The 1,578-nt window shown below is 50.7% G+C and overlaps 1 pseudogene; it reads left to right on the forward strand.

Annotated features, from left to right (window-relative positions):
* Positions 1-504: 504 nt before the first annotated feature.
* Positions 505-623, forward strand: LOC145027792 (5S ribosomal RNA; annotated as a pseudogene).
* The last annotated feature ends 955 nt before the right edge of the window (positions 624-1,578 follow it).

Consider the following 1,578-nt stretch of genomic DNA (forward strand, 5'->3'; position numbering starts at 1 on the left):
TTGACCTAATTTATACTACTAGGTCATGGCATGTTGTGCATGAATGGTTATTATAAAGATGCATGAGTCCAAGAATGACCTGAATTGGCAGTTGTCACAGTAAAGTGGGTTAGATCTGATCCCACATCGGCTGGGAAGGAGAACTAAGCATTCCTTATAAGGATTGTGGATACCTTTTCTATCACAACGCGTTTTAAAGCCGTGAGGGCAGCAGATCCCATAAGAACTCTGCAGTTAAGCGTGCTCGGGCGGGGGTAGTACCGGGATGGGTGACCCCTTGGGAAGTCCTCGTGCCGAGTGGCCCAAAGCGGACAATATTGTGATACGTGCCAGAGGGGGGATGTTACTAATGGTATCAGAGCTAGGGCACGGGTCGATGTGTTCGACAGGGACGTTGAACCCTATAATGGGGGGGGGGGGTGAAAGTGGGTTAGATCTGATCCCACATCGGCTGGGAAGGAGAACTAAGCATTCCTTATAAGGATTGTGGATACCTTCTCTATCACAATGCGTTTTAAAGACGTGAGGGCAGCAGATCCCATAAGAACTCTGCAGTTAAGCATGCTCGGGCGGGGGTAGTACCGGGATGGGTGACCCCCTGGGAAGTCCTCGTGCCGAGTGGTCCAAAGCGGACAATATTGTGATACGTGCCAGAGGGGGGATGTTACATCTTCCTCTCAAACCCTCATCTGATGATACCCCGACCTCAAGTCAATCTTGGAGAACCAAGATGCCCCCTGCAACTGATCGAACAGGTCGTCGATCCTAGGTAACGGATACCGGTTCTTAACCGTCAACTTGTTCAACTCCCGGTAATCGATACACATCCGGTGTGAACCATCCTTTTTCTTGACGAACAAAATCGGCGCTCCCCAAGGTGAGCTACTCGGTCGTATGAATCCCTTTCCCAAAAGCTCTTGAAACTGCGAGGATAACTCCTGCATTTCCGGCGGAGCGAAACGATAAGGCGCCTTGGCGATGGGCACCGCTCCCGGAACCAAATCGATACGAAACTCCACTTGCCTCTCCGGAGGCACACCCGGTAACTCTTCGTGGAACACATCCGAAAACTCGCATACAACAGGAACGTCATCAATCGAATTGGGCCTCCCCGCGGCCACTCGAGTATCCATCATGTAGGCTATGAATCCATTGCAGCCCTGCTACAAACTCTGACTTGCCCTGGCAGCCGAACAAAACACTGACCCACACCGGATCCCTTCGCCATAAACCGTAAGCACTCCCCCACTAGGGTCTCGAATCGTCACCAACTGTCTCTCGCAGTCAATGACTGCTCCAAACTTACACAACCAGTCCATGCCCACGATAACGCAGACATCCCCCATAGCTATAGGAACCAAATCTATAGGGAACTCGACCCCAAAAATCTCGAGCACGCATCCTCGAATCACCTCAGTGGCGTATACCGCTTTCTCATTTCCTATAGAAACTCGCAGGGGTCGACTCATCACCTCCCGATCAATACCGATGTGCTAGCTAAAAGCCAGCGATACAAAAGACCAACTCACACCCGAGTCAAATAATACCAAAGCAGGCACAGAATTCACTAGAAAAGTA

The sequence above is a fragment of the Lactuca saligna genome, chromosome 1 (genome assembly GCF_052625555.1).
Source record: "Lactuca saligna cultivar CGN05327 chromosome 1, ASM5262555v1, whole genome shotgun sequence".
NCBI classification, from domain to species: Eukaryota; Viridiplantae; Streptophyta; class Magnoliopsida; order Asterales; family Asteraceae; genus Lactuca; species Lactuca saligna.